The sequence below is a fragment of the Oncorhynchus mykiss genome, chromosome 4 (assembly GCF_057628025.1).
Source record: "Oncorhynchus mykiss isolate SJ-2025 chromosome 4, ASM5762802v1, whole genome shotgun sequence".
Classification (NCBI taxonomy): Eukaryota; Metazoa; Chordata; class Actinopteri; order Salmoniformes; family Salmonidae; genus Oncorhynchus; species Oncorhynchus mykiss.
The window spans coordinates 71,198,348-71,210,233 of NC_143025.1; the positions used below are offsets into that span (position 1 = coordinate 71,198,348).

The 11,886-nt window shown below is 41.6% G+C and overlaps 1 long non-coding RNA gene across 1 annotated transcript in view; it reads left to right on the forward strand.

Annotated features, from left to right (window-relative positions):
• The window catches only part of LOC149984126 (uncharacterized), a 182,327-nt gene that overhangs the window by 128,059 nt on the left and 42,382 nt on the right, over window positions 1-11,886 (forward strand). The window lies entirely within an intron of this gene.

The window sequence follows — 11,886 nt, forward strand, 5'->3', positions numbered from 1 at the left end:
GAAATGTGCATCCTGTAGCACAAACTCAAAAATGTTCTGGGACACTGTAAAAGCCATGGAGAATAAGAGCTAGGCTAGGAAACTGTCACCACCGATAAATCCACTATAATTGAGATTTTCAATAAGATTTTTTTATGGCTGGCCATGCTTTCCACCTGGCTGCCCCTACTCCGGCGAACAGGCCTGCACCCCCCACAGCAACTCTCCCAAGCCTCTCCCATTTCTCCTTCACCCAAATCCAGATAGCTGATGTTCTGAAAGAGCTGCTAAATCTGGACCCCTACAAATCAGCCGGGCTAGACAATCTGGACCCTCTCTTTCTAAAATGATCTGCTGAAATTGTTGCAACCCCTATTACTAGCCTGTTCAACCTCTCTTTCGTATCGTCTGAGATTCCCAAAGATTGGAGAGCTGCCACGGTGAACCCCCTCTTCAAAGGGGGAGACACTCTAGACCCAAACTGCTACAGACCTATATCTATCCTACACTGCCTTTCTAAGGTCTTCGAAAGCAAAGTTAACAAACAGATTACCGACCATTTCGAATCCCACCGTATCTTCTCCACTATGCAATTTGGTTTCAGAGCTGGTCATGGGTGCACCTCAGCCATGTTCAAGGTCCTAAACAATATCATAACCGCCATCAATGAGAGACATTACTGTGCAGCCTTATTCGTCGACCTGGCCAAGGCTTCGACTCTGTCAATCACCACATTTTTATCTGCAGACTCAACAGCCTTGGTTTCTCAAAAGGTTGCCTCGCCTGGTTCACCAACTACTGATTCACCGTGTGTCAAATTGGAGGGTCTGTTGTCCGGACCTCTGGCAGTCTCTATGGGGGTGCCACAGGGTTCAATTCTCTGTCCGTCTCTCTTCTCTGTATACGTCAATGATGTCGTTCTTGCTACAGGTGATTCTCTGATCCACCTCTACGCAGACGACACCATTCTGTATACCTGTTAACTAACCTCCAGACGAGCTTCAATGCCATACAACTCTCCTTCTATGGCCTCCAACTGCTCTTAAATGCAAGTAAAACTAAACTCTTCAACTGATCACTGCCCGCACCTGCCCACCCATACAGCATCACTACTCTGGACGGTTCTGACTTAGAATATGTGGACAACTACAAATACCTAGGTGTCTGGTTAGACTGTAAACTGTTCTTACAGACTCATATTAAACATCTCCAATCCAAAATTAAATCTAGAATCGGCTCCCTATTCCGCAACAAAGCATCCTTCAATCATGCTGCCAAACATACCCTTGTAAAACTGACCATCCTACCGATCCTTGACCTCAGCGATGTCACTTACAAAATAGCCTCCAACACTCTACTCAACAAATTGGATGGAGTCTATCACAGTGCCATCCGTTTTGTCACCAAAGCTCCATATACTACCCATCACTGCGACCTGTAAGCTCTCTTTGGCTGGCCCTTGCTTCACACTCGTCACCAAACGCACTGGCTCCAGGTCATCTACAAGTCTTTGCTAGGTAAAGCCCCACCTAATCTCAGCTCACTGGTCACCATAGCAGCACCCACCCATAGCATGCGCTCTAGCAGGTATATCTCACTGGTCACCCCAAAGCCAATTCCTCCTTTGGCCGCCTTTCCTTCCAGTTCTCTGCTGCCAATGACTGGAATTAACTGCAAAAATCACTAAAGCTGGAGACTCATACCTCCCTCACTAGCTTTAAGCACCAGCTGTCAGAGCATCTCACAGATCTCTGCACCTGAACATAGCCCATCTGTAAGTAGCGCATTCAACCTCATCCCCATACTGTATTTATTTATTTATCTTGCTCCTTTGCACCCCAGTATCTCTACTTGCACATTCATCTTTTGCACATCTACCATTCCAGTGTTTTATTGCTATATTGTAATTACTTCGCCACCAAGGCCTATTTATTGCCTTACCTCCCTTATCTTACCTCATTTGCACACACTGTATGTAGACTTTTTCTACTATATTATTGACTGTATGTTTGTTTATTCCATGTGTAACTCTGTGTTGTTGTATGTGTCAAACTGCTTTGCTTTATCTTAGCCAGATCGCAGTGTAAATGAGAACTTGTTCACAACTAGCCTACCTGGTTAAATACATTTTAAAAATCACACAGTCTCCTCTGAACAGTTGATGTTGAGATATGGCTATTACTCTGTGAAGCATTTATTTGTGCTGCAATCTGCAGTTGAACGCCGATTTCTGAGACTTGTAACTCTAATGAACTTATCCACTGCAGCAGAGGTTACTCTGGGTCTTCCTTTCCAGTGGCAGTCCTCATGAGTGCCACTTTCATCAAAGCGCTTGATGGTTTTAGCGACTGAACTTGAAGAAACATTTTAAGTTTTTGACATTCTCCATATTGACTGACCTTCATGTCTTAAAGTAATGATGGGCTGTCGTTTCTCTCTGCTTATTTTAGCTGTTCTCGTCATAATATGGATTTGGTCTTTTACCAAATTGGTCTATCTTCTGTATACCACCCCTGCTTTGTCACAACACAACTGATTAGCACAAACGCATTAAGATGGACCGAAATTCCACAAATTAACTTTTTAACAAGGCACACCTGTTAATTGAAATGCATTACAGGTGACTACATCATGAAGCTGGTTGAGAGAATGCCAAGAGTGCCATCAAGGCAAAGGGTGGCTACTTTGAAGAATGTCAAATATAAAATCTATTTTGATTTGTTTAACACTCTTTTGGTTACAACATGATTACATATGTGTTATTTAATAGTTTTGATGTCTTCACTATTATTATACAATGTAGAAAAGATAAAAAATAACGAAAAACCCTGGAATGAGTAGGTGTGTCCAAACTTTTGACTGGTACTGTATATATATTTTCTTAACAAAGTTACACTTCTCAAAAGGTACTTAACGGGTGGATTGACCCAAGTACTGAGTTCCATTAGTGCCTGACTCAAGGAATGTGTCTCTCCAGTCCTCTCCCTTCCCCGAGAGAGCTTCCGTCAGATAAGACTGTGTGCTCTGATTAATCATGTAATGAAACGCTTGCGACACCATTCTAAAGGAGTGTTATCCAGGGAAAGTGGGCCACGATGGAGATTAATGTGTAGGCCAAGAAGCCTGGGATGAGATTTATTGCTGTTCCAAAAGATACTGCTAGGTCCGGGGTCTCTTTTGAGAAAAGAGAGCCACGGAAGTTGTTTATCACTGTCCACCACCAAACACAATTTTGAGAAATTCAGGAGAAGAAAAAAAGAAGAATACAGACAGAAAGACAGGTTTCATACACTCCGAGTGGGACAGGTGATATATGAATTACGCACCACAACACTACGTAGAGTACAATGAGCATTCCCAAAAATGATAAGTTGATGAGCATTGACACTGGGGAAACGCTTACAAAAAATGTACCATGATATTTTTTTCATTGTGCTACTATGGTACATTTTTTTGAACTATTTCGTTTTTTTTGGTCACTACCATCGCAGGAAAATTACATGGTACTGGCGCAAACATCATGGCATTTTCCAAAATAGGAAAAATGCCAAGGGGGGTGAATACAAGCCACTGTATGTGGAGGATAAGTGCTGCAGTAGGTATCTCAGATAGGAGGGAGTGTGGCCTAAGAGGGTTTTATAAATAAGCATCATCCAGTGGGTCTTGCGACAGGTATACAGAGATTACCAATTAACAGAGGAGTATAGAGTGCAGGGATGTGTCCTATAAGGAACATTGGTGGCAAATCTGATGGCCAAATGGTAAAGAACATCTAGTCGTTTGAAAGCACCCTTAATGGCCAATCTATAAATTACGTCTCTGTAATCTAGCATGGGTAAAATGGTCATCTGAATCAGGGTTAGTTTGGCAGGTGGAGTGAAAGAGGAGCGATTACGATAGAGGAAACCAAATCTAGATTTAACCCACTAGCAGCATGTGTGAAACATAAAATCAAGATACACTATGTATGTTGACACCCCTTCATTGACTGTGACAAACATTGGCAGTAGAATGGCCTTACTGAAGAGCTCAGTGACTTTCAATGTGGCACCGTCATAGGATACCACCTTTCCAACAGGTCAGTTAATTGAATTTCTACCCTGCTAGAACTGCCCCAGTCAACTGTAAGTGCAGTTATTGTGAAGTGGAAATGCAACAACGGCTCAGCTTCAAAAAGGTAGGCCACACAAGCTCACTGAAAGGGACAGCTGAGTGCTAAAGCTCATAAAAATCATCTGTCCTTGGTTGCTACCGAGTTCCAAACTGCCTTTGGAAGCAATGTCAGATCAAGAACTGTTTGTTGGGAGCTTCATGAAATGGGTTTCCATGACCGAGCAGCCACACACAACCCTAAGATCACCATACACAATGCCAAGTGTCGGCTGGAGTGGTGTAAAGCTCGCCACCATTGGACTCTGGAGCAGTGGAAACGCCTTCTCTGGAGTGATAAAGCACTCTTCACCATCTGGCAGTCCGACGGACAAGTCTGTCTTTGGCCGACGCAAGGAGAACGCTACCTGCCCCAATGGATAGTGGCAACTGAAGAGTTTGGTGGAGAACGAGTAATGGTCTAGGGCTGTTTTTCATGGTCTGGGCAAGGCCCCTTAGTTCCAGTGAAGGGAATTCTTAACACTACAGCATACAATGACATTCTAGACAATACTGTGCTTCCAACTTTGTGGGAACAGTTTGGGGAAGGCCCTTTCCTGTTTCAGCATGACAATGCCCCTGTTCACAAAGCGAGGTCCATACAGAAATGGTTTGTTGAGATCAGTGTGGATGAACTTGACTGGCCTACACAGAGCACTGACCTCAACCCCATGTAACACCTTTGGGATGAATTGGAACTCCGACTGTGAGCCAGGCCTAACCACCCAACATCAGTGCCCGACCTTACTAATGCTCTTGTGGCTGAATGGAAGCAAGTCCCCACAGCAATGTTCCAACATCTAGTGGAAAGCCTTCCCATAAGAGTAGCAGCAAGGGGGGGACCAACTCCATATTAATGCCCAGGATTTTGGAATGAGATGTTCGACAAGCTGGTGTCCACATACTTTTGGTCATGTAGTGTAGTAAACCCGATATATTATGACGGTCTGTGTCCCAACGTTTTTCAGTTAAAGTGACAAAACTATATAGTAATTTATGGTACTCACACAATGTAACATTGATTTATCGCTCTGTAATGGCAAGTCGTAGGCTTAGTACCCTCTTAAACCCCTTTAGCTCATAGTGAACAACCACAACACACATGGTTATTGTCTTCAACCTTAGGACCTGGATAGGGTATGGTGAGAATAATGAATGAGTCTGAAACCTTAGTTTATCTGGTGCTTCTCTCTTCAATACAGTTGTCAGTTGGCGCTCTCTCATTCAACTGGCTTAGTCTTATATAATTCTAAATAACTACATACAAAAAAAACGTTTCTCATGAATACATTTACCAGTAATTATCAACGTCTCCCTAACAACAGCAAGTTCCAATGTTTCCTTTTGTTTACACTGGCCGTGTTCGTAAATTCAGTCTGGATTGCCTTCCTGCGCTCAGTGTGCGCTCTGGGCGTTCGTAAATTAAGAGCGTTGTGAGATTGTCTTTGTAAATTCAGAGCGATTTGCCCTCGGAGGGTTCAGAGCGCACACTGGACTCTCTGGCCCAGGAGTACGATTGATCTTTTCGTAAATGTATCAGTTATTATGTGCTCGGGCACACACAGACGAGTGTTCTGAAATAGGATTAGATAGCCAGAGTGATTTTACGAACGCACCGTCTCTATGAACGTTTGTTGGTCCTATTGCCCTGACTAATCTGTTACATGTAAGGGATTACAGAAAAACGTAACTAGGATGTGATAAATTACCATCAAACATTTTGTAATCAGATTACAGATACTTCTGAAAAACGAAATTATTACTTCGAGGATTACTTACTTTTAAATTCAGAAAGGATGTTTTCGAAAAAAAATATTTGACACTCTGTTTTATCAATGACATTCAAATCAGCAGTGAAAAAGGCGCACATTTAAAATGTATTCCACCTGAGCGAGTCTGACCACAAATCAGAGACCAAGATGATGACACACCAAATGTGTTTGATGGATCGCGGGAAAATAGCAGGAATAGGCTTTTGTAGGCTACAGTCCAAACACTCACAATGGAGCAACTGCTGTCGGCATCCAAAGATGATCCAATTTGAATAAACGCGTGGAGGTAAGGATGACAACAGTGGTGTAGTCTATCGTGATACGGATATCACTTATTATTGATATCTATATAGCCACTGATGTGAATCACACTGCTGCTCTCTCATTTAGCTATTTGTGCCCTATACAGATTGTGGTTGTTGTGGATGGCTGTTCACAAGTCTAAATGTGTATTTCAACCCAATGATGGTTGAATTCAAGAAATTTAAGCTGCCTATCAATCATTGTTTTTTAGTTTTTTTTAACCAGTGGACAGCCAGTGAAAATGCACTCTTGCAACAGCTAAATATTGCGGATCCAAGCCTACGGAATAAAAATTGGGATTTTATTGCTCAATCTAATTCATGCTGATCATAAAAAAATCCATAGGCCTAATGGACACATGCTCAAACTTTTGATAGTCTTAAAGGGGGCAATCTGTAATTGCTACATCCATTTTTGGATTTATAAATTATATATATCCATTGATTCTTGAAGAAAACAACTTATAAATGGCTCATGAGCTTACTTCAACTGTCATACTCCATGAGAACCCAACATATAAGTTTATAGACTGTTTTTTTTTACCAAAACAGTGGCCCTCATCTTTTTACCAAAACAGAGGCGGGCCAAACATTTTGTTATTGTTTCATCTGTTGATTAGCCCTTTAAACAGCTGCATATTATCAAGATACCATATTGTCACCAACAAAACAATAGGCCTATAGCAAATGCAGCATATGACATTCATTTTTCACATGTAAATAGCACTTTTCAGTAGTACTCAAAGCATGCCATTCCATGAGCAGAGCATTTAATGTTTAACTCGAATCAATGAGCTCAATCAGTCCTCTATGACAACAAAATCATAAACAACAGAGTAGGGCTGGCTAATAAGTCCTTGGTTTTGGCGTCATGCTCAGGTAAAACTATTTGGATAATCTATACTTCCATATTTCAAAGTAGTATTCTTGAAGATCAAGGTGTGTAAGTAACATTTATTGGAATGACTAGAATTCTGATAAATCTTTACATTAAAAAACAAAGTCTAATTTAATCGTATTATTATATGTAGTAGAAAGTGATGGGTTAGAAACCTACATAACCAATCCATAAAGTAAAATTTAACATCCATATGTGGCCAGCTATGTAAACTTTAACATTGATTTATCCTGCAATAGATGTCATTCAATTGGTAACATACATTTTTGTCTTATTCTAATGCCTCATAAGGGAAAAGTAATCTAAAAGTAACAGAATGTAATCCGATTATGTTACTGAGTTTGTGTAATCCAAAAGTTACGTTACGGATTACAATTTTGGACAGCTAACTAGTAACTTTAATGGATTACATTTAAAAAGTAACCTACCCATATACACAACCAAAAGTATGCGGACACCTGCTTGTGGAACATCTCATTCCAAATTCACGGGTGTGAATATGGAGTTGGTCCCACTTTTGCTGCTTTAACAGCCTCCACCCTTCTGGGAAGGCTTTTCCACTAGATGTTGGAACATTGCTGCAGGGACTTGCTTCCATTCAGCCACAAGAGCATTAGTGAGGTCGGCAACTAATGTTGGGCGTTTAGGCCTGGCTCGCAGTCGGCGTTCCAATTCATCCCAAAGGTGTTCGATAGGGTTGAGGTCAGGGCTCTATGTAGGCCAGTCAAGTTCTTCCACACAGATCGACAAACCATTTCTGTATGGACCTGGCTTTGTGCACGGGGGCATTGTCATGCTGAAACAGGAAAGGGCCTTCCCCAAACTGTTGCCACAAAGTTGGAAGCACAAAATCGTCTAGATAGTCATTGTATGCTGCAGCCTTAAGATTTCCCTTCACCTGAACTAAGGAGCCTAGCCCGGAACATGAAAAACAGCCCCAAACTATTATTCCTCCTCAACTAAACTTTACAGTTGGCACTATGCATTGGGGCAGATAGCGTTCTCCTGGCATCGGCTAAACCCAGATTTGTCCGTCAGACTGCCAAATGGTGAAGCGTATTTCATCACTCCAGATAATGCGTTTGCACTGCTCCAGAGTCCAATGGCTGCAATCTTTACACCACTTCAGCCAACACTTTACATTGTGTATGGTGTTCTTAGGCTTGTGTGTGGCTGCTAGGGCATGGGAAGTCACTTCTTGAAGCTCCCGACGAACAGTTATTGTGCTGAAGTTGCTTCCAGAGGCAGTTTGGAACTCGGTAGTGAGTGTTGCAACTGAGGACAGACAATTTTAACGCGTTACGCGCTTCAGCACTCGGTGGTCCCGTTCAGTGAGCTTGTGTGGTCTACCACTTCACAGCTGAGCAGTTGTTGCTCCTAAACGTTTCCGCTTCACAATAACAGCACTTACAGTTGACTGGGACAGCTCTAGCCAGACAGAAATTTGACAAACTGACTTGTTGGAAAGGTGGCATCCTATGACAGTGTCATGTTGTCACTGAGGTCTTCTGTAAGGTAATTCTACTTACTGTCAGTGTTTGTCTATGGAGATTGCATGGCTGTGTGCTCAATTGTATACACCTGTCAACAATGGGTGTGGCTGAAATAGCCGAATCCACAAATTTGAAGGGGTGTTCATATACACTATTTTTACAAATGTATCTGACATTCTCCCACATTTCAGGTTGGCAACACAGGGAACCCAAACAAGTAAAAAACTGTATTGGTAATACATTAAGTACTTTCCCTTTTCCACAACTTCTATTTTTCTTTGATGATACAGATTAACTAGGACCAACAGTAGTAGCCTACCTCTGACTTTATCAGAAACTTGCCCACACTGGTATATAAACTCATCAATATAATACCAACCAACCTCTTTTGACCTTGGGGGATTTATTTATTTAATGCATTATACTGCCATTGTACCATGGTAATGCACAATTAATAAAGATTGTACCATACTGTAAAATATTACCATGGTATTGCATCATTTATACCATGGTATAAATCTGAATCATGGAAATGTACCAGGGTTTTAGCTTTGAAGTATGATGGTACTGCCATGCACCTAAATAATGCCATGGTATTGCATAATTTGGCATAGCTGTGGATTATGGAAATAGCATGGTTTAAACCTGCATTATACATTCTGCTATGGTTACGCACAATTATGAAGAATGGCACCAACAATTATTTAGGTACAATGCCATTACCATGGTAGTGCCATCATACTTCAAAGCTAAAATCACAGTACATTGCCATGGTTCAGACTATACCATGGTATAAGTGAAAGTACCATGGTATGAATGAAAGTACCATAGTAGTACCATCGTACATTTTTGTAAAGGAAACGTAATATTTTCTGTATTTCTGAAGAGTTACTAAAAGCAAGAAACCAGATATGTATAGACAAAGTAGTAAAATAACTATGCCTTGACTAAATGACAACAAAACAAAATAAAAAAACATAATTCTGGACATCCCATCATATTTTCCCTCCATTAGGGGGCTTGGATCACACATTAAACTATCCTTTATATAAACAATCCAATCTGTCACAGACTCACCATTGCTAAGCAACAGAGTAAAGTCCAGCGGGTCTGCTAGCTAACTTGTTATGCTACGTTTACATAGCTAGATAGGGGAGACAAACAGATGGCTAGCTCACTCACATCCCCTGGATTCAAGAGAAAATCACAGATTTAATCGTTTACTGCATTCTTAAGGGTGTTAAACCATGCAAGGGCTATTTGGGATTAACTGGGTTTATGGTATATTTCATGAGTAGCATAAATTGTTGGGTTGAAGAAGTGTTTTCACACAACTTTATTAGCTAGCGCTCTGCGCTAATAGGTAATCAGGCGGGAAATGGTAACCTCTGGGACTAAGAGGGTGCCTGTTTAAAAACAAAGACCCAACAACCTCCCTGTAATCCGCATTTACAGAGGGATTAGGCTTTCTGGCCAACATGGGTTACTAAAATAATTAGCAGGGTTGGTTCAGAAGGTGTTATGCAAATGCTGGTGTAGTGGTTGTTGTTGGTAAGTGTATTGGATGTAGTTGGTTGGTGGAGCGTATGTAGTTGATAAACTAGTAAAGTGGTGTATCAAAGCAGTTTTATATAAAAAAAAACAATAGAATTTGTAAATAATGTGCTTTACTACTTTACACTGTCACAGAAAAAAAACATGCTATCATTGAAAAATAAACAATAAGTTCTAGGTAATTAGCCTAGTGGTTAAGAGTGTTGGGCCAGTAACCGAATGGTCACTGGTTAGAATCCCCTTAGCTGACTAGGCAAAAAATATGTCGATGTGCCCTTGAGCAAGTTGCTGGTTGCTTTGAATGTCTAATAAATGACTGAAATGTACTATTTTCATGAAATCATATACTCTTGAGATGGCAGTGCATTCGTAAAGTATTCAGACCCCTTGACTTTTTCCACATTTTGTTATGTTACACCCTTACTCTAAAATGGATTAAATACATTTTCCCCTCAATCTACACACAATACCCCATAATGACAAAGCGAAAACTGTTTTCATTTTTTTTGCTAGTGTATTAAAAATAAAAATAGAAATAGCTTATTTTCATAACTATTCATACCCTTTGCTATGAGACTCAAAATTGAGTTCAGGTGCATCCTGTTTCCATTGATCATCTTTAAGATGTTTCTACAACTTGATTGGAGTCCCCCCGTCGTAAATGTTATTGATTGGACATGATTTGGAAAGGCACACACCTGTCTATATAAAGGTCCCACAGTTGACAATGCATGTCAGTGCAAAATCAAGCCATGAGGTCAAAGGAATTGTCCTTAACGCTCTGAGACAGGATTATGTTGAGGCACAGATCTGGGGAAGGGTACCAAAAGATTTCTGCAGCATTGAAGGTCCCCAAGAACACAGACTTGTCCTAGAGCTGGCCGACCGGAGAAACTGAGGAATTGGGGGAGAATGACCTTGGTCAGGGAGGTGACCAAGAACCCGATGGTCACTCTGACAAGGCTCCAGAGTTCCTCTGTGGAGATGAGAGAACCTTCCAGAAGGACAACCATCTCTGCATCACTCCGCCAATCAGGCCTTTATGGTAGAGTGGCCAGACTGAAGCCACTCAGTAAAAGGCACTAGACAGCCTGCTTGGAGTTTGCCAAAAGGCACCTAAACACTCTCAGACCATGAGAAACAAGATTCTCTGGTCTGATGAAACCTAGATTAAACACTTTGGCCTGAATGCCAAGCATCACGCCTGGAGGAAACCTGGCACCATCCCTATGGTGAAGCATGGGGGTGGCAGCATCATGCTGTGGGGATGTTTTTCAGAGGCAGGGACTGGGAGACTAGCTGGATCGAGGGAAAGATGAACAGAGCACATTACTGAGAGATACTTGACGAAAACCAGCGCCAGAACGATCAGGACCTCAGATGGTTCATCTTCCAAGAGGACAACGACCCTCAGCACACAGCAAAGACAACACAGGAGCAGCTTCAGAACAAGTCAATTAATGTACTTGAGTGGCCCAGCCAGAGCCTGGACTTGAACCCGATCGAACATCTCTGGAGAGACCTGAAAATAGCTGTGCAGCGACGCTCCCCATCCAACCTGACAGAGCTTGAGAGGATCTGCAGAGAAGAATGGGAGAAACTACCCAAATACAGGTGTGCCAAGCTTGTAGCATCGTACCCAATAAGACTCAAGGCTGTAATCACTGCCAAAGGTGATTTAACAAAGTACTGAGTAAAGGGTCTGAATACTTATGTAAAATGTGATTTCAGTTATTTTT